Source organism: Salvia hispanica, chromosome 1 (assembly GCF_023119035.1).
Source record: "Salvia hispanica cultivar TCC Black 2014 chromosome 1, UniMelb_Shisp_WGS_1.0, whole genome shotgun sequence".
NCBI classification, from domain to species: domain Eukaryota; kingdom Viridiplantae; phylum Streptophyta; class Magnoliopsida; order Lamiales; family Lamiaceae; genus Salvia; species Salvia hispanica.
This window is the reverse complement of record NC_062965.1, coordinates 46,196,091-46,217,246: the sequence shown is the minus strand read 5'-3', so window position 1 is coordinate 46,217,246 and position 21,156 is coordinate 46,196,091.

The window sequence follows — 21,156 nt, the reverse complement described above, 5'->3', positions numbered from 1 at the left end:
TGGTTAATGTTGTAGTCTTCAAAATTGATTAGTTGAGTCTTCAAAATTGATTGGTTGACGGTGGGCGATGGCTGCACTATTCAAAATTGATTGCATAAAACACCATTTCTTTTATTTTTATTTATTTATTTATTTATTCTTAAATGTTGATTTTAAATTCAAATTGGATCTCATTTCTCTCTATTTTTATCTATATTAAATACTCCTCTCTATCCTTACTTACACTCACCTCATTTTAGTGTTAACAACTCATTTTAAACTATCCATTTCCTTGTTCCAATTTATTTTATAATTTCAAACTATATGGCAAAAAAAAAATTAACGGAAAAAACCGTGAAACCGAACCTAAACCGCTACGAACCGTCCAAAAACCGGCGGTTCCGAACCGAAACCGAAACCGCCGGTTTTCGAACCGAAACCAAAACCGTGAAACAGCCTCACGGTTCGGTTCCGGTTCCATATTTCCCAAAACCGGAACCGGCGGTTCCGAACCGAAACCGCCGGTTCATGAACCGTGGGCAGGTCTACCAACAGGCACTTAACCAAGTTCATACAGATCAGCAACACGATGAAGGCTAACGGGGTCTCAGATGATCAGATTCGCCTCAGACTGTTCCCATTCTCTTTGAAAGATGATGCTAGGGATTGGTATGATAGCATGGATCCCAACTCGGTCGCAACTTGGGATGCAATGGTTGAGCTCTTCTTGGATAAATACTACCCACCGAGCGAGGCACTCAAGCGCCAAGCTGAAGTCATCTCGTATGCAATGCAGCCTCAGGAAAATATTCACGAGGCATGGAAGAGATTCAAATACATGATGAAGAGATACCCCAACCATGGGTTAAGCCCGAGGCAACAGATCGTAACTTTCCACAGGGGAGCCACCCCAGAGGCAATATGCTAGTTGAATATGAACGCAGGGGGGTCACTCCTTAAGTTGGGAGAAGACGATGCATTAGAGGTGATTGAGAGGGTGGCCTCCAACGATGATGGGTGGAAGAATGAGAGAAGCAAAACTTTCAGGGTGGTGTCCGCATCGGATGTTGACAAGATGGACATGATGTCCAAACAGCTAGATTTCTTGACTAGTAAGCTTGGCTATATGGAAACAGAGCCAACCGGGCTCGAAAGTGAAGAGGTGAATTACGTGCATCAAGGCAACAATAATAGGAATTTCAACAACAACTACCGCCACAATCAAGGGGGTGGTAACTTCAACAACTTTGGGAATCGGGCACATCCCAACTTGTCTTATGGGAATCCTAACAATGCCCTGCAACCACCTCCGAGGTTTTAAGTGTCGAATGGACAAGTCGTTGAGCCGAAGAAGAATGAGCTTGGAGATGTCTTGATGACGTTTATGAAGCAGACAAGGGAAATTATGGCCAGTTCCGATAAGGGACTGAAGCAGGTAGAGACAGATGTGCAGAGCTTGAGCATTCACATGAAGAGCATCGATACTCAGATGAGCCAGATTTCACAGGCTGTGGGTATTCAACATCAACCGGGCCAGTTTCCCTCACATACCATTGTCAATCCCAAGAACTGCAAGGACTGCAAAGCCATCAATCTGAGGAATGGAAAAAGCTATGAAGGTCCAACCATGCCTGCAGAGAAAGAGAAGATCTCGCAAGAAGAGGTAGTTGTAGAAGATGTAGTGGAAGAAGAGGAAGAGCCAGTGGAGGAAGTACCGCCTCCCAAGGCAAACACTGTGATACCTGCACCCCCAGTTGAAGTTAAAATTCCATTCCCACAGCGGGTGCAGAAGAAGAAGCTAGATGATCAGTTCTCTAGATTTCTTGACATTTTCAGAAAGGTACACATCAACATTCCGTTGGTAGAGGCGTTGCAGCAAATGCCTAGCTACGCCAAATTTCTGAAAGATGCTATTTCCAAGAAGAGGAGATGGGTGGAGCACGAGACCGTCAACTTGACGGAGAGCTGTAGTGCCATTATCCAGAAGAAATTGCCCCCTAAGATGAAAGATCCTGGAAGCTTCACTATATCGTGCATAGTGGGGGATAGCCAAGTGGGCAAGGCACTATGTGACTTGGGAGCGAGAATTAATCTTATGTCATTCTCGTTCTTTCAAAAGCTGAAGATTGGGACACTAAGGCCCACTACCATCACACTCCAGATGGTCGATCGATCTGTGTCGTATCCTAGGGGGATTGTTGAAGATATACTCGTCAAAGTCAATGACTTCATATTCCCTGTGGACTTTGTGGTGCTTGATATGGAGGAAGACTGGAATGTTCCTCTTATACTGGGAAGACCTTTCCTAGCTACAGGGAAGGCAATGATCGATGTGCAGAAGGGAGAGCTCACACTCCGACTTAATGATGAGAGCGTCACATTCTCCATCTATAATGTAATGCAGAGGCACGATGATGAAGATGCATGGAGAGTGGAGCACTGCAACATGGTTGAAGTGGTCGATGACTGTGTGAAGGAGGTGGCCCAAGGCATCTCGCCACAAGATCAATTGGAGCGATGCTTATCGCAATCTATCTTTTCTCCTTACTATAATGATATTAATGAGCCTAATACCGATTTGTTAAATTTTGTAGGTGCTCTTACTATTGAGGGATCCCAATGAAGAAGAGAAGAATGAGGAAAAGAAAGAGGAATTGAAGCCGTTGTCGTCACGTATTAAGTATGCATTTCTCGGGGAGAATGGTACTTATCCAGTAATCGTATCATCCTCACTCACTACTAATGAACTTGATAAATTGCTTAGAGTGCTTAGGAAGCATAGGGGTGCAATTGGGTGGTCCATCTTGGACCTTAAGGGGATAAGTCCTACGGTTTGCATGCATAAAATCCTTCTAGAAGAGAGGTCTAAACCCAAAGCTCAAAACCAAAGGAGACTTAACCCGATAATGCAAGATGTGGTGAAGAAGGAGGTGGTTAAGTGGTTAGATGCCGGGATTGTCTATGCTATCTCGGATAGTGATTGGGTAAGTCCCACCCAAGTGGTAGCTAAGAAGGGTGGGATGACGGTAGTAAAAGGGGGAGATGATGAGATGATAGCCACTAGGTTGGTAACCGGGTGGAGAGTATGCATAGATTATAGAGCCCTTAATGCTGCAAATAGGAAGGACCATTTTCCCCTCCCATTCATTGACTAGATGCTAGATAGGTTGGCAGGGTATGAGTAATATTGCTTTCTAGATGGCTACTCCGGATATAATCAGATCTTAAATGCCCCAGAGGATCAATATAAATCTGCTTATATTTGTCCTTATGGTGTGTATGCTTTCAGGAGGATGTCATTTGGCCTTTGCAATGCCCCAGCCACCTTTCAGAAGTGTATGATGTCCATCTTTCACGACATGGTGGAAGATATAATGGAAGTCTTCATGGATGATTTCTCAATCTTTGGTAGCTCCTTTGATAATTGTTTACGGAATCTAACTCGTGTTTTACAGAGATATGAAGAGATACACTTGGTGCTAAACTGGGAGAAGTGCCATTTTATGGTAAAAGATGGCATTGTGCTTGGGCACAAGATATCTGTAGGAGGATTTGAGGTGGACAGGGCCAAGATAGTGGCGATTGAGCAGTTGCGACCACCATCCAATGAAAAGGCTGTGAGGAGTTTCATTTGATTTCTCTCTTGAATGTTTGCAGGCCTTCGAGACATTGAAGAAGGCGCTTGTGAGTGCACCCGTGCTCATCTCACCGGATTGGTCACAGTCGTTCGAGATCATGTGTGATGCTAATGATGTAGCCGTGGGATCTGCTTTGGGCCAGAAAAGAAACAAGATTTTCAGGGTGATCTACTATGCAAGCCAGACCTTAGATGCAGCGCATGAAAATTATACTACTACCGAGAAAGAGATGTTGGCGGTGGTGTATTCGTTTGACAAGTTCCGTCCCTATCTCATTTGGGCGAGGACTATTGTGTTCACAGACCATGCCACCATCCGCCATCTTTTCGCCAAGGTGGATGCCAAGCCGAGACTGATACGGTGGGTCCTGCTTCTACAAGAATTTGATCTAGAGATTCGAGACAGGAAGGGATGTGATAACGTGGTAGCTGACCACTTGTCGAGATTAGAGCACTGTTTTGAAGGGGAGAATTTGAAGATTCCAATCAATGAAGAGTTCCCCGACGAGCATCTCTTCTATGCTCAAGGCTCATCTCTATATTGTGAACTTTTTGGTGGCGAAGATCATCCTTGAGGACTACAAGTCATATAAGAAGAGGAAGTTCTTCCACGACGTCAAGTTCTATTTTTGGAACGAGCCATTCTTGTTTAGGCGATGTGCCGACATGGTGATATAAAGATGCGTCCCCGATGATGAATGGGAACATTTGATGAGGAAGTGCCACTCTAGTCCTAGTGGAGGGCATTTTGGAGCTAACCGAACGACGATGAAGGTACTCCAATGCGGTCTCTATTGGCCGAGTATCTATGGAGATTGCCAAACCTTTGTACTCCATTGTAATGAGTGTCAATGGACCGGGGGAGTTTCGAAAAAGAAAGAGATGCCCATGACTACTATTGTGGAAGTGGAGCTTTTTGATGTATGGGGGATCGATTTCATGGGTCCCTTTCCACCTTCATCCGGGCATCAATACATACTTTTTGCCATCGACTACGTTTCGAGGTGGGTAGAGGCTATCCCCACCCACGCCAATTCTTCCAAGGTCATGATTAACTTCGTTCAGAAAAATATCTTCACAAGGTTTGGGGCTCCAAGAGCGTTGATTAGTGATGGGGGGTTCCATTTCAAGAATAGGTGGCTCGAGCTCGTGTAGCAAAAATTTGGTGTCAAGCACCGAATCAACACCCCCTATCATCCTCAAGCAAATGGCCAAACGGAGTTGGCTAATAGAGAAATTAAAGGGGTACTTGAGAAGACGGTGAATGGTAATAGGAAGGATTGGTCGATGAAGCTTGATGATGCTCTTTGGGCATATAGGACGGCGTACAAGACGCCGATTGGCATGTCACCATATCAATTGGTGTTTGGTAAATCTTGCCATCTTCCGGTGGAGTTAGAGCACAAATCCTATTGGGCGGTGAAGCAAATCAATGCGGACTACTACAAGGCGGGAAAGGAGAGACAACTTCATCTCAACCTTCTCGATTAATTCAAAAATGAAGCCCTTGAGAACTCCTCCATCTACAAGGAGCGTCTCAAGACTTATCATGATAAGATGATAGAGAAGAGGGAGTTTACCCCAGGAGATTCTGTGCTACTCTTTAATGCACGAATGAAGCTTTTCCCCGGAAAGCTAAAGTCTAAGTGGTACGGGCCGTTCAAGGTGAAGACGGTGATGGAGAATGGAGCCATAGAGCTCCAAGGAGATGATGGAAGAATTTTCACGGCCAATGGCCAAAACGTGAAGAAATTCCATAGCTATGGGCAGAAGGAGGAGGTGTTCGTGCTCACATTGGAACGCGCCCAATGAGTTTGTCGCAAAACGTTGAGCATACGACGATAAAAAGTTGCGCTATATGGGGGCAACCCATAGTAGGTAACTTTATTTGCTTTTATGTGTAGTTTTTATTTTTGTTTTTGGCTTGTTTTCTTCTTCCTTGGTGCTTGTGTGCATTTCTTTAGTGTGTTTCTCCTTAGTTTTTACTTTTATTAAGAATGGTTCCCTCTTTGAGTGGTATTATGCTGGGTATGGTGTTGGTTTTTGTGTAGGAATTCGAATTCTATAAGGAAGAGGCATTGAGGAGAACAGAAATCAGGCAGAAACCACCCAGAAAGAGCCACCCGGCCGGGTAGATTTACAAAGCAAAAATAAGACCCGATCGGGTAGGTCAAAATGTCATCCGAAGTACAGGAAGGGTCGAAATATGACACCCGGCCAGGTGAATTAATAACACAAAAATTCGACCCGGCCGGGTCGTGTGGAAGCTACAGTCGTAGTCCAGAAGGGGGTCTAAAATGACCACCCGGCCGGGTGGATTTACTGCACTGAAATTCTACCCGGCCGGGTCGAACGTCGTGAGCCCTAGATCTATAAAGGTACGAAAGTTTCTAATTTTTACATTTTTTTTCTCCACCCGGCGCCGCCTACCCGTTTTGTCCTCCCCATTTTCGATTTTTTTACCCTCAATCACACACAATCCACATCACCCACTTCAAATCCCCTCCAACCATCACTTTTGCTTGAGTTTTAGAAGAGTTATACGGTTTGACTTGTGGGATTTGCTCAAGAATTCAAGGAAACCCATTAATTTCGAAATTCCATCCATCTAAACACCTATGAGTGGAATTGATGATAGTTTGGTACTTGAGTTGTTGTTACATGGTGATAATTGATAAGTGTTGCCAGAGTATGTAAGCTTTGACTATAAATTGATGAATTTTGGTGTACATTGTTCTTGAAATTAAGTTGATGCTTGATGTTGGATGTGAAATTCATGTTTTTGTGTGAAATTGAATTGCTTGTGGTATTGTTGATTGAGTATTTGTTACATAATGGGGAGAATGTGATGATTTGTGAGCTTTAGGGATTGAGTCTATATCCCTAATTTGATTGAATTGTGACATAGGTTTTAGAAATTGAGTCTATCTTCCTAAAATCCTACTTGCTTGCTTGCCCTATAAGCCATGCTTGGTGTTAGTGCTTATGATTTTAAGAATTGAGTCTATCTTCCTAATTTCACCTTATCTTGCCTACAATTATAAATCTTTGATTATGGACTAAAGTTTGGGGGAGTTGCTGTTTGTTGTGGTCTATTTCAGGTACATCTAATATGGTCAACTTTGCTAACCCCCGGAATGTGACAAGATGGGCAGCTCTTGCACCGTTGGATAGTATGCCGTCCCGGTACCCGGTCATCGACTTGATCACAGATATGTGCATTCAAACATCTTGGGAAGCCCTCTTGGAAGCGGGCCACCTCAACTTCCTATTTGCACATCGTTATGGATCATACAATGTCTTAACTTTGGAGTTCATGTCCACTCTCCAATTGAACTATATCACTAAAGCCTTGGCCTCTATCACCTTCCGCTTGGACAATGTCGAGCACACACTCACGTTGGCGGAATTCAACTCCATCTTCCATTTGCTCGACGAGAATGAGGAAGGGTACATTGAAGAGCCCCAAGACTATGACATGAATGATTTATGGGGCTGCATTACACTGGATGAGGCCACGTCCAGCCAGTGCCCTATTTATGCTCCCTCCCGCGCTAAGTTGAACTCCATCCGGAACCCGGTACCGAGGTACATGGCCAAGGCCCTAGTATGCTTCCCGTTCGCTCACAAGGAACTGGACAACATTTCTTCTGATGTACTATTCATTCTATGGGGCATCTTGGTCCACCGGAGGATCAATACCGGCTATTACATGATTAAGCATCTGGAGAGACAAGCAAAGAAGAAGAGTGAGAAACTATGTTGTGGGGGTGTGGTCACCCGTCTGGCCCTCCAATTTCAGGTTGATGTGGAGGAGCGGGCTCCAGATTCGGGGCCAATGTCCATTGATTGGGATTTTATGAAGAAGTCAGGTATGACCACGGTGGACAGTAGGGGTGCCGGGTACTTTATCCTAGGCCCGAAGACAGTTTTCTAATTCCCCGACCCTCTACTTACTGTTGTCGGGGGGTGGACTTATCAGGATAATTGGAAGATGAACTCCGATGACCATTTGGCAAAAATGGAGAGTGACCCTCCCTAGGGCGACGATCAGCGACCTATGCGTGTGGGCACCCATGCCCAGAGATCCCGGATGAACCCTTGCCTACCCGAGCTGAACAAGAAATGGAAGAAGATGAAGAAGAGGAGGCTACATACAGAGCATGAGCCAGAGGGGAGCAACCAACCAAAGAGAAGCTGGACAGTAGGCCGCCCTTCTAGGGACAGCCGAATGGCAGACATAGCCTCAGGGATCCAGCGAGTGCAGCTAGGTCAAGACAACCAATGAGAATTTATGCGAAAATGGCGAGAGGAGAACCAACTATGGATGCCAGATGGGAATTTATGCGAAAATGACAAGAATCCCGTCTTGAGGCTTGTGAGACGCGGATAGAGCACCTTCAGGCTCAGGGGGATGCCATATGGACTGAGGCGCAAGCCTTCTATCAAGCTTATTATGTGACAACCGCCATCTGAGTAGAGGTGACCCACACCATTCACTTCTCTTCAAACTTATTCCTTCCTTTGCATTGAATAAGTTTAGGTGGGGGGGAGGGGGTATGGGGGGCGGGGATCCGACGTGGATTGGTGATGCTCTCCTTCCCTACTATCTCGGTGATGATGAACTTTTGGATTGGTCGATGATTCATGAACTATTTTGATCTTTATTTTATTTGTATTTGATTTGTGTATGTCCCTCCAGTGGGACTTGAATATGGGGATGTAATGATCGTATACTTATCCATACTGTGAGGTGTTTATTTTTGGGCGCTTATGATGATTTCTTTTGTTTTCTGAAAAATGCTTTATGAAAATGGCAGGAATATGCTTAATTGGTTATGATTTGATTTTGAGTGAATTGCTTGTTTACTTGTTCAATGCCAATTCCCAGTGAGATTTATTCGTTTGTGTGTGATTTTATCAAGTACTTGTTGTTTCTAGAACTTGCTTCTAATCATTTTTAAGTCTACATAGTGAATTTGAATTTAGGAGATGACGTTAGGCATTCTTTGATTTTTCGTTCACAAGTGTAGATATTTTGTCTTAATCCTTAGTCAGCCCGCCTAGCCTAAAAAGTGTCGATTCTTGATTAATTGTGATAAGCCTACAAACATAGAAGCACATATGGGGCGCTGTACGAAAATAAGGGAGGTATAAGCTAGACGAAGTCTAGAAAAAAAAATTCAAATAATTTGTGGAGGCATAAGCTAGACGAAGTCTAGAGGAGTTTTTGGTTGAGTTTTTAAATAACTGGGATTTGGATGGGAGGAAGAAGTTCGACAAAGTCGTACTTACCTGAGATTTGTATGGGAAATGGTGTTTGTTTGGGAATCATAATATGTGAGTACTTTTGCTTCGTATTCTTTTCAGCCACTTAGCTTAAATTTTCCAAAGAGCCACATTACAACCTTAATAAAGTCCTTTCTGATTTTAGATTCACTTTCACATTCTTGTAGAGGAGATGTTCGATTTTGAGCAAGCCTATGGTAAACACTACTTGTATTTTGATTTAAGTGATTTTTATTGAGCCACTATACACTTGAGAGTGAGAGAAGCATTAAAAAAAATAATAGAAAATCTTTTTTTACACTTCATGAACTTGTGAGGGCATTGAAACCAAGTGATACACGAGACAGTAACTCAAGGTAATGCTTGATTGATCTTTGCATAATTCCATGCTTCTGTCTTTTTGTATTCATATCTGAAGTAGAGCCCAATTTCACATCTTGTATGAGTTTATTGTTGTGATCTTCTTCTTTTTATTTAGGACAGATAAGGTTTCAAGTTTGGGGGAGTTGATAAACTCATGTTTTAGTCGGTTTAATTGGTCTGTTGAGGTGCTTAATGTTGAATTTTGATGCTTGAATTGTCTATTTCCAGCCAATTATCCTATATTTTGGAGTTTCATGTGTTTGTTGAGTGTTCTAGGATAAATAGATGAAAAAAAGGCAAAAATCCGGCCGTTTGTGCAAAGGAGGCAGCGGAGCCTTCAAAGAATACACCCGGCCGGGTGAATTTATAGTTGAAAAATCCTACCCGGCCGGGTAAGATGGAATCAGCGTATATGGGTCAGAGAGGGGTCAAAAAACGACACTCGGCCGGGTGGATTTCCAGTGCAAATATCCTACCCGGCCAGGTAAGTCAGTTTGACAGGTTTGACTTCTGAAAACGCGATTTTTGACGGAAAAATCAGGAGAAAAAGGCTAGGGTTGCATTCGACGAGAATCATTCTACACTTACCGCCTCCAAGACTCACACACACCTCCATGAACACTTTGAGAGAGAGAATTGAAGATTGAAGGCTCTAGATCGGAAGATTGAAGACTTCATTCCTAGATTCATTCCACAAGAGTTCTTAGTATCCATCTCTTATGTCTTTCATTGAATTCTTTGTTTCAAACATGGTTTTTGTGAAGAACATGAGTAGCTAAACATTTCTTGTAGAATTCTTGGTGATGATGCACTAATTTCATAGTTATTATCCAATTAATTTTGCTCTTACCTTGCTCTTGTAGTTATTTGATTATTCTTGGGTTTATTCATTTCAATTGCTTGATCACTATTTGATTGTGTAGGATTAATTAAATTAATCTGGATATGAAATAATTAATCTGGAAATAAGAATAATTCACACCTTAATGCAATAAAACTCGAGAGAGTTGAGGTTTTGAGTGAGGTCTTTGACCTAATCGAGCTTTTGGGAGTTAGGAGTTTTAGGATTAGAAGGGGACTTCAATCCTAGCACCTAATCTACAGGTTTCTCACCTCGAGAGGAGGTTTAATCTATAATTGTGGTCGACTTAGTAACTCTAGAGACACCAAAAGGTAAGGCAATTTGATTGGATAAGAGCTTGGTATTGTGCATCTGATCCTTGAGTTCTACAAATTTCTCCATATTATCTTCTCACTCCGTGTTTACATGCTTTCACTTGTTTACTTGCTTATTATATGCTTTTGTTAGTGTTAGAAAAAACCAAACTTTTCCCGATTGTCTAGATAGTAGTTGACATTTGTTCGTGGTAGTTAAGTTGATACAAATTTGTCTCTGTGAGATACGATACTCTTGCTTGCTAATTGCTACACTAGCCCCGTACACTTGCGGGTATTACTTGTGTTAAAATAAGTCGAGTCAAGTTTTTGGCACCGTTGCCGGGGACAATTTTTTGTCAATATAGCTTAATATCGTGATAGTCATAGAGATTACTAATCTAGATTTTATTTGCTTTATTTTTATTTTTAATTTTGAGTTCTCTAATCTTTGTGTTTCCTTGGGCAGGTTGTATGCAAACGCGTTCTAAAGGTCCACCTTTAGAGCCAATCGATCTTGAGATCGAAGCATCCAACAGGAAGAGGAACGCACAGATAAGGTTAAACCAAAGGATTCGGGTATCTTCACCCGGTCATTGGCGTCTACCTTCTCCTATCTAGAGAACTCCGTCACCTAGTCCATCTCCACTTCCATCTCCCATACAGTACGTGCCGCGGTCTCCAACCCTAATGGCGGACGAGGAGAACAACAATTTTGAAAACAACAATGAGAACAACGAGGAGAATAACAATGTGGAGCATCCCGATCCCGTTGTCCATCAACTTCTTCAGCAAATGGCCAATGTGCAAAAGCGTTTGGATGCGCAGAATGTGAGACCAACACCCGTGCAGAATTTGTTTGCATACAGACGAGTGGCTAATCCACCGGTCAACAATGGGGGAATTGCCGCCAACAGCTTTGAATTGAAGTTGGGGATGATAAACAGGGCAGAAGCACATGCATTCGGTGGAACAGGTTCTGAAGATGCCAACAGGCACTTAACCAAGTTCATACAGATCAGCAACACAATGAAGGCTAACGGGGTCTCAGATGTTCAGATTCGCCTCAGACTGTTCCCGTTCTCTTTGAAAGATGATGCTAGGGATTGGTATGATAGCATGGATCCCAACTCGGTCGCAACTTGGGATGCAATGGTTGAGCTCTTCTTGGATAAATACTACCCACCGAGCGAGGCACTCAAGCGCCAAGCTGAAGTCATCTCGTATGCAATGCAGCCTCAGGAAAATATTCACGAGGCATGGAAGAGATTCAAATACATGATGAAGAGATACCCCAACCATGGGTTAAGCCCAAGGCAACAGATTGTAACTTTCCACAGGGGAGCCACCCCAGAGGCAATATGCTAGTTGAATATGAACGCAGGGTCTTTGATACGCTCGGATTTTACACGGTTTTAAGGCCATTATCTGGTCCGTTTTGAGTGTCAAAGTTACATTACATGTCCATTATTTGTATATTTTATCCATTTTGGTATTTTTGACGTGTTTTGTGAGAAATGTGCAAAATAGAGCAGAAAAGGGCATAAAAAGGTGAATTCCCGGAAGCTGGGACTGAAGGGACGACCAGCGGGCCGTTGGAACAAGTGCAACGGTCGCTGCAAATACTCCAGAAGGCTCTGACACTCTCCAACGGTCGCTACACCCTTGCCAGTGACCGCTGGGAAAACACGGCGCATGACAGCTGTGTTCAAACTCAATTTGCCGGCGATCCTGAAGTCCGATCAAGTGGAGAGAGTGTTAGAGTTTGTATACTAGAAATCACGTTTCGAATAATTGAATACTGTAAAACTCTTATTTTATTTTCCAAGGAATAAAACAAATTATTTTTGTCATAATGTTGTTATGTTTTACATTTAATGGATGTTTTATGCATGTTTAAATGTATAAGTTAACTTAACAAGGTCTAAGTCTTTATTTTAGTAGACCGGTTGTGGGCGGCGTTCACTTTAAGGTAACACGGTTAGTCCTAAACAAAGAAAAAGAAGAATTTCACAACCTAGATGGAATTAGACTATCCATCGTGAATGGTTGCAATGTCAGTCCGCATATTTCTAAGCCTTACTGAAATAAGATGACATTGGTGTGGTATAGCACTGAACGGATCTAACAGCAAGACTTGTCCTTGGGCTATCTACTGAAAGGCAAGGTCTTGATAAATATTTGTTTCTTAATCAATGTAGGTTAGCATTGAACATACGGTATTGATTATGCATTACTTTGACTTATCAAATGGTGCGGGTTTTTCATAACCCAATAAACCTGATATATTGGGTAGTGGTGATTAATATCTAGCGGTGCTAAGATTTCTATTATATTAAATCGTGCGTGAGGAGAGTCTCGTTTGATAATGTCCTCAAGAGGAGCGCGAAACAAGGCTTTATTATTCGGAACCTAGCTAGTTGGAGTTTGACTACTCTATGAATAATAAATAAGCGCTTCATGCTAAGTCCACTCTTGGAATTAATAAGAAGTTAATTAATTAAGTCCATAGCAGACATTAATTAATTAATGGACATTTTTATCTTAAGCGCGGAAAATGAAAGTTAAAACGGAAACCTGGATTACTTTTCCAACACGTGTTGGAAAAGTGTCCAAGAAATTGGAGTTGAGTACTGAGGCATGTTTTAAGGTTTGTCCCAAATGATGTAAGGTTATAAGTTCTGTAATCTTCAAAGATATAATTCTTGTATGAAGATCAAGATATGAACTACAAGCCTAACAACGTAATAACTCTCAAAATAAAGAGAGAGATATCGGATTTTCCACATTACCAAGAAGTCATACCATTAGAAACTTTTGCACTAATAAAATCAACTTCAGTACCTATGATTGTGAGAACCAGGTCGTAGTGGGAGCGTTCTTAGGAACATAACAAGTTCATGGGTCTAAGAGTGTCGTAAGACTCAGTCTTAGATTAACTTGAACATAATCCCTTTAACTACAATGTAGTATTGATTCATTTGGATATTCATCCTTGAAAAGGTTATAGATTCCAAACTACAATCTAATATATACAACATGTTTTACAAGAGTTGCAATACTACCTATAGGCCGTCTCAATCAGTGGGAGCTAGTATATTTGCAAGTGTAAATGTGGATCTCAAAAGGCTAGAGAATGACAATGGATTATACCCAAAGAGAACAATTCTCTCGTATGTCGTTGTGCCAGGATTGATTCGATCCTATTGTCTATCAGAACTTACATAAATTAGAATGTATGTATTATGATTGTCAAGACAACCTTCTATAGATAGAAGTCTTGAGGAAATCATCTACTAGAACATTCATTATTGGAAGCTTATATAGACCTTCGTGGTCTTAGACAAGCATCTAAATCAGATTATATGTGTTTTATCAAAATTGTCAAATATTTGGAATTTGACTTGTGTCCTTAACAGTGCTGTAAGCACAAGGAAGTTGAAAGTGCATTACATATGGTATTATTGGTACTCTACGATGATGAAATCTACAAAAGTTGCAAACAACTAAGATTGACATCTGGCGTAGGAAACTGGTTGTCTGCCCAGTTTAAGATAAAGGATTAAAGAGAAACTAATTACATTCTGAGCATCTAAGTCTTTTTACGATTGCTAGAAAGAATGTTGAGATTTTCTTAGAAATCCTATATCTACACATTGCTTGGAACATTTAAGCATTAGAAATTCCATGAAAAGGTTTATACCTTTCAAGATGAAATTGTCTTGTCTCTAGTCAAGTGTCGTTTGACGCTTAGTGAGATCAAGAATTATGAGACTAGTTTCGGAGATAGTTGTCTCATGTATGCTATAATGTGTACTAAGTTTGATATTAGTTGTGCTAATGCATGACAAGTATATATCATATTAACCATGGCAAATGACTTTGATTGAGGTATAGAATATACCCTAGTACTTGAGAAAGGCTAGTAACTATATTCTAGTTTACCAGTCATTCATGCAATGTCCTTGGGGTTACACTGTCTTAGTTTTATGACAAATCAGTGATCGAGTAAGTCATCCTCTGAATATGTGTTTACCTTAGAAATATATTCCTAATAGCTTTAATCGTAAGTTTGAGTATGCCTATGAGTATTATTTTTTGATTACTCTAGTGAAGGCTAACTCAAGGGACACACGAGTTTATTAAGCTAAGCAATCACATATGAAGATGAAATTAATTAAAGATCAAGTACGCAACAAAGACATTATGATGAAAAAGATATTATTAGAGAACAACCAAGCAGATTTTTCTTTCACTTAGTGAAATAAATGGTAGTTCGATATATCTAGTACAAAGACCTACTTTGAGTATAAGTGGGAGAGTTTTTGGCAGTGGGTATACTCGAAAGCATATTTTGAGTATAAGTGGGAGATTGTTAGGTTTGGTATACTGAAAACCATGTTTCGAGCAAGTTTCGCGCGAATAGAATCTTGCTTGTATACGTAAAACTCTACAATCCACTATAAACCCGATTCAGTATTATTCGAGCAGTCTCCCACGAATAGAATCAATATTATTATTACATTGTGTTTGCTTGTGCATTTATATGATGTTTTACAAATATTTAAATGCATAAGAAGTAAACAAAGTCTAAGTCTTTTGCTTAGTAGACCGGTAGTGGGTGTCGTCCACTTTAAGGTAACACGGTCAGATCTATACAATGCTTTGCAAAAGAAAAAGAAGAATTTCACAACCTAGATAGGCTTTGGCTACCTATCGTGAAAGGTTGCAATGTCGGCAAGAACGGATCTAACAAGCAAGACGTGTCTTTATGCTATCTACTGAATTTGATTAATCGCATAATCGGTCAAATAGATCCATGTCTGATTTATTTGTTTTGTACAAGTCTTCCGCTGTGCAAGGGGCACCAAACCCCATCAAGACTTTTCGCGAAATGACTCTCTTGCCCTTGTTTATGGTTGATCATCCCAGCAATCCTTCTTATCCATCTCAAACCTTCTTTCTGGCATGCATCCTGGTCAGTATTGTACCCTTCTAGCGCTCTTTTCACTTGAGTTGTCCGAACCGTCTCCTACTGACTTGGATCCCTTTATCCTGCACACTTAAGCAACTTCTTTGCTGATAATACATGCAATTCACGACATAAAGGCTTAGAATACGACTTATCACTCTTATCGGTGATAACTTTGAGTGGTTTATCACTCTTATCGGTGATAACTTTGAGTGGTTTATATTTTATGTGTCAATGCAAGATTTATGACATGAGTGTTGACACACAATAGGAATAACTCCTAGTAGAGCTTGAGTCAGATGAACATAAAACTAAATAATTAGAATTGCTAATGAGTTGATGAAATCACTACCCTAGGGTTCCCTTGTCAAATCTGCTTTCTCAAACCAAGTTAACTGCAAACTGCGAAGCTGTTCCACTGTTTTCATTTAATTGCTTTCTTTATTTGCTTTTATTTTCTATTTTTCTTAGTTTAATCAAATTTCAACTGTGTGTCCAAATAGTATATGAGACTGAGTATGTGGTAGACAGTTTGTAAATTTATTCCCCGTATTCGATATCCTGGTACTGACCTTTAGCTATACTAGACTGGGATGATTGCTGGAGAGAATAAAATGAAATGTATACTTGCAGGTGCTAATAAAAAGTGCATCAGTCTTCACCATCAAGTGGAGGCTACATGGGTCGATTGAAAGGTATAAGGCGAGACTAGTAGCCAAGAGGTACACTCAGACTTATGGGGTTGATTATGCCGAGACATTCTCACCTGTGGCAAAGATGAATGCTATTCGAGTGCTTTTCTCGATAGTGTTGGAGTTAAAGCAACAAAAGACACAGCAGGTCCTTACGGTCTATTTAGGTGATTATGTATTCAATTCCAATATCATGCAATTTAATCCAGATCTGTAGAAAATCACATCAAATCACACATGAACATTGATAAGGCTAATTTCATGCATCGGTTATATGATGAAAAGCGTTACATTTTGCTGGGTCTAACACGTTTCCTAAGCCAGGTGTGTGATAGAATCGCTAGATCGAGGGAATGCTGAAGGAAACAATCTAGCGAAGGAATAAAGTGAAATGAGTAGGCTTAAAAGGAAAAGAAGGCGTGACGGAGGGAGTCAGTAGCTGAGGGCAACAAAGTCTATCTATACCTCGCTGGGCCCCACTCCAACGCCTATAAATAGAAGAGCATGCAACGCACAAATGAGGACGCTATCACTTTTTTTTTCGCTCACTCTTAGCTCATACACACACAACACACACTTGGGAATGGGAGATCTGGGGTAGTTTGGGTCACGAAGGGGTGCCTTTCTTCAGAAGTTTCAGTTGCAACACCGCCCGCGTGTAGGCGAAGATACAATCTCTTTAAATTTCAGTTGTTTTGCACTTTTGCGGCCGAACTTCACCTTTGGAAGTCGACTTGGCTGTTGATGTTACTTGTTATCTTTTCGCTTCTGTTGGTTTGCATTTAATTGTGATATTTCAAATTGATTTACGTAGATCTTCCTGCTGAGAGTTTATTTTAACAAGTTTAATGTCGATCTCTGTTTTTATTTTGATGTTGTGGTACTCGATCTGGGAATTTGGTGATAGATCTGTGGTTTGTTGATTTATTGGAGGTTGTCGTTAAAATCTGAAGTTATAAAATGTTTCTGTTGGTTGGAGTTTGTGTCGGACGCTTGGATCCGGAGTGGATTTAGCGTCTGAGGTTGGATCCAAAGTGAGAAAGGGGAGTTGTTGGATGGATTTGAGTTTTCCGCTTGTTTCCTGTTTTACTTCGTCTAGCATCTCTGGATCTGTTTAGTTCTTGTTGTTATGCATCAAATTGGTTTAGATTTAGTTTGCTCTGCTCTGATTTCGTTCATGTTGTTTTTCTTATGAGTTTTTACGCAATTTGGTTGAAGAAGATGATGTCGCTGTTAGTTAGAACCAGAGTTAGTTATTCTGCCAGCTTTTCGCCCGTACTCTGCTTTTTTTTTTCAGTCATGGTCCCCACAGTCAGTTTGTTTCCCAGGTCTAGGTAATTAGAGTAGTTTCTTAGATCTAGTGATTGTGCGGTTAATTTTCCTTGCATAGTTTTCTTTGTTGCTTCGCCTAGGTCTAGTTGTTAGCGTAGCCGTTTTAAAAATTCCCAAGTCAAGTTTATTTTTTTTCCTCAACCCAAGAAAAATGCGTGGCAGCAGCCAACACCAAAAACAAGCCCAAATCCTTGAACACGATTATTACGCATCCATCTATGTGGGATCGATCCCTACTTCCCTATACTAGGTTTAGTAAAGTGGTTGAGGGTTTTTTGAAAGAGTGCTCTGTGTGTCCGACGACCAGGATTTCCTACGACCAACGAGTTCCTAGACCGCGTGATCTAGAGGATTTGCTGGACCAAGGGAACCTGTTTATTTCCTTCTGTGCGCACCGAGAAACATAATCTCGACTTTCAAATGGCGCCGTTGCCGGGGAAGGATGGCGTTTATTGTATCTGCGTTTAAGGATTTGGTGTAAATATTTTAATATCTGTTATTTTCTTTCTCCTTGACAGTTTATGAACGCAGGCTTCCTTTCTGGAAGTTGGGCGAGCTCATCTGGGTCGGGGAGTGGCCAATACAAGTGGCGAGTCAAGGAATCTACATCTACCATCACCACTAGATCAGGATTGAGGACGGAGGATCCATTCCCGTTCGAGTCAGAGAGTGAAAAAGAGTGGAATTCGTCGACAGAGGAGAACCCGGAGTCGTCAACAGAACCAGAGCATTCCGAGACCGAGGAGGAGGAAGACCCGAATATGGCTCATCTAGTAGATCCCGATCCGGAAATAGGGTCGCTCACCGCACATCTCGACGGTGAACCCGCTCATGCTATAGTCTCGAACCCACGACGGAGGGCGATCGATATCAAGACGAATGTACTCGGAGTTTTACCCACTTTCTCTGGACGGAGGAACGAATGCCCCTATGAATTTTTGAACGAGTTCAGTAAACTATGCAGCATTCAAAAGCGACCCAACGAGGCAACAGAGGAGGACTACCGTCTTCGAGCAATCCCGTTTGCTCTCAAAGGGGAGGCGAACACTTGGCTGCTAAGGCTCTCACCGGACTCGATCAACACGTGGAAGGACTTTAAACTAGAGTTTTTGGATTACTTTTTTCCGTCCAACAAGACGAATGCCTTGAAGAAGGAGATTCAGGAGTGCAAGCAGGAATACGATGAGTCTCTGAGTTCTTATTGGTCCCGTTTCAAGGGGCTGCTGGATGCTTGTCGAACCACAGGATGATAGAAGCGGAGACTTATTATCTGTTCTACGAAGGTGCAAACCCTGAATCAAAGGACTTGATGAACTCCTCGAGCGGGGGAAATTTTACCAAGAATAAAGCAAGTGAAGCTCGGGAAACTTTGGGAAGGCTGATTGAGGCAAAGAAGGCCTATGATAACCCGCGAAGCATATTGAGGAGAGGATCAGCCAATGCAGTAATGGAACAAGAAGACAAGAAGGTGGAAGATAGGATCGATAAACTGGAAAAAGCCTTGCTAAATGCAATTGAGAAATACAATCCGCATGCTCCAGTGGAAATTCGATGGGAAGTTGGAATCCCGACGGAAGTTGGAACCAAGGAAGACAGAGGGACGCTCCATGGAGGACTCACCCAAACTTCAGGTGGACTGACCATGAGCAAGGCCAATCAACCCCACTTCAGCTCACGAATTATGCACATCCTCCGGAGAGGCAGTCCAACTGGTCAGGAAAAGGTCAAGAGGGGCAATTGCAGCTGGGGTACAGGAATCAGGACCATACTAATTGGGGAAATAGGAATCAGAACAATCCAGGGAGCTCCTATGTGCCACCTCATCAGAGAAATAACCAAGGGAACTACCAGAATTCCCAACCAAATCATCAAGGGAATCAAGGGTCTGGTAGCCAGTACAACAACCATCAGGGAAATCAAGGGTCTAATAACCAATATAACAATCATCAAGGTAACTATCGTCAGAATCAAGGTCAAGGACCGAATTCTGGTCAATTCAACTCCAGACCACAAAGGAGTTTGGATGACATGGTCCACGATCTAGTGAATTCACAGCAGTTCATGCAGAGTAACCTACACTCCAACAATGACGTGGTGCACAAGTTACAAGATGCTCAGTCTGAACATAAAGCCGCCATGGATATGATGGCAAAGCAACTGTCCCAGATTGCAGTCTCCTTGAATGAGATGCGAGGAAATGAAGGGAAACTTCCTGCCACCGTCAAACCGCCAGACCGAGCAAACATTAGTCAAATCACCTTGAGATCTGGGCGGGGTTATGAAGGGCCGACGTTGGAAATTGATGAGGAAGTGCCCATGCAGGCTAGTGAAGGAAAACAGAGTCAGCTGCATCAAGAGGAAAGCGCTAGACCCAGGGAAATCCTTATTCAGGAAGACCTCCAGAAGGGAGATTTAGGGGGATCCCTACCTCGACCAAGGGACCCGTTCTTCCTAGACCCCGAACCTGAAGAAGTGAGTAAGGAAGGAAACAGTGGAGTTGATGGAACCCAGGTTGGGACTTCCACCAATGTAGTAAAGCGACCAAAGCCATTTCCATACCGCGGGGAAGCGAAGAAGAAAAAGGATGATACAGAGGATCTCATGGAGATTTTTAGCAAGTTGGAAATCAACCTGCCATTCTTACAAGCCTTAAAAATGCCTGCTTTCAGCAAGTTCATCAAGGAGTTCATTGCAGGGAAGACCAAGCCAGATGGGAAGATTGTGATCGGGGAAAATGTGTCTGCTGTGATACAAAAGAGAAGGATGCCCTCAAAATGCACCGACCTAGGTATGTTCACATTACCCATCTCTCTAGGGGATATCAAGGTCGAGCATGCTATGTGTGATCTAGGGGCGTCAATAAATGTTTTACCGCTTTCGATCTATAAGAAATTGACTGGAGTGAGGATGGTTGCTACCAAGGTAGTGATCCAGTTAGCAGATAGAACTTGCATCTGCCCTGAAGGAGTGTTGGAAAATGTTATAGTCAAAGTGCATGATTTTCTATATCCTGCTGATTTTTATGTGATCAAGATGAATGATAATGAGTCTGCTGAGTCCAGTGGGGTACTTTTAGGGAGACCATTTTTGCGTACCGCTAAGACCATTATCGATGTCTTTGATGGAACAATTTGCTTGGATTATAACGGGGAGAAGTATACTTTTAGCATAGATGAGGGGATGAAAAGGCCTTTAGATGTTGAGAATCTCTATGCTATTGATGTTATTAACCCCTTGGTCCAAGAGTATCTTGAGACGGAATTGATACAGGAACAAATCGACAACTCGGAGTTGAGTCATTCGATTGACAGAGAAGTTGTAGGATGGTGTGCAACAATGAACACAACGGAATTGACAGATGAGGAACTCACGGAGGCCATCATGGAATTCTGCAGAAGTCCCGAGTCAGCCAAATCTAAGGGATCGGCTCACGTGGCTAGTCTGGAAAATTCTCCTGGGTCTGGGAAGGAGGCATTACCAGAAATTGCGGACAAAAATCCCTTGCCCCAGGAGACGAATGGAACAAAAAAGGAGCTGTAGACACTTCCACTAGGCCTCAAGTACGCTTACATGGAGGAGGATGAGACATTTCCGGTAATAGTCAACAACAACCTGACCAAGGAGCAAGAGAATGAGTTATTGGAAGTCATCAAAAGAAACAAGAAAGCAATAGGATGGACTCTCTCAGATTTGGTAGGAATAAGTCCTGATCTTTGTATGCACCACATTCGTTTAGA